Consider the following 1,191-nt stretch of genomic DNA (forward strand, 5'->3'; position numbering starts at 1 on the left):
CCCAAGGTTACATGGCTAGTTTTTTTTTTTTGTGTTAAATGTTTGAGGTCAGAACCGAACTCGGGTCCTCCTGACTCCAGGCCGGTGGTTTACTCACTGTGCCACCTAGCCACCCCCTCCATTAGATTCTTAAGCTCCTCTATCCTAAGCCTCAGCCAGTGCCTGATGCGCAGTAGGCACTTAATACAGGTTTGTTGACAGACTCTCAGTAGGGAACTCCATCCATGGAACGCACTCATTTGTAACTTTAATAGAACCTGCAAAAGTTGCTTGGGCTGTGGTCACAAACAAGTGGGCCCTGCCCTGAGGGAGAGGCACACAGTCTCTGTCTTTGGCCAGTCCTCCACCTTTTCATTGGTGGCAGTCGACCTTCTGTTCCTTTGAGAATCACTGGGGTCCCAAAACATGACCTGGTGACCAACTGTGAGGCAAGGGGGCCCTCTGCACTTCAGCCGGTAGAATGCTGGGAAAGTAATAATGTTGACCAAAAGCTTGGACTGCATCCGCATGCGCACACAGTCCATTCCCCTGTCCATCCGGGAGCATGCAAAGCCCTTAAGGGTGAGGACTGGCCCAGAGGAAGCTTTTATTAAGTGTAGGCAGCTGACGACTGTGTGTGATGTTTCTGAAAGATGCTGTTGAATAAGCCAGGCCATTGTAACTCAGTAAAGGCCTGCTTTTCACAGGGCCAGACCAAGGAAGTGCCACTGCCCTGGGTACCTGAAATGGAGATGGGCAGCAGCACTGAGATTAATCAGGGGCACCCTGAGTGACTCCTTATCTTATGCTCCAAGGTGGGCCAGTGGGCCATACAGCAGCAGACAGTGCTACCTTCAGTGGGATTTCATGGGATCCCAGATCCCATACAGCTGGATGGGACCTTGAAGCCATTGAGGCCAAATGGGGAAACTGAGGGCTAAAGAGGGACAGTGGAAGGACCTCAGAGGCCATCTGCTCCAGCCTCTGCTTGGAACACGAATCCTGAGGGTGGCTTCCTTGGGGAGGTGCCAGCTCTGCTGTGGACTAGCAAAAGAAGCCCTGTTATGTGACCTAGGAATCAGCCACGTTCAAATCCTGCCTCCCAGCTTGCTTTGTGATCCTGGATAGTATCTGCTTGACTCAGTTTGGGGACAATAATAGCACCTGCTTCTCCCAGGATTGTGAGGATGAAACAAGATGGCCTACATGAAG

This window comes from Petaurus breviceps, unplaced genomic scaffold (genome assembly GCF_028583685.1).
Source record: "Petaurus breviceps papuanus isolate PSGF00001 unplaced genomic scaffold, PetGlider_PUasm1.0 207, whole genome shotgun sequence".
Lineage (NCBI taxonomy): Eukaryota > Metazoa > Chordata > Mammalia > Diprotodontia > Petauridae > Petaurus > Petaurus breviceps.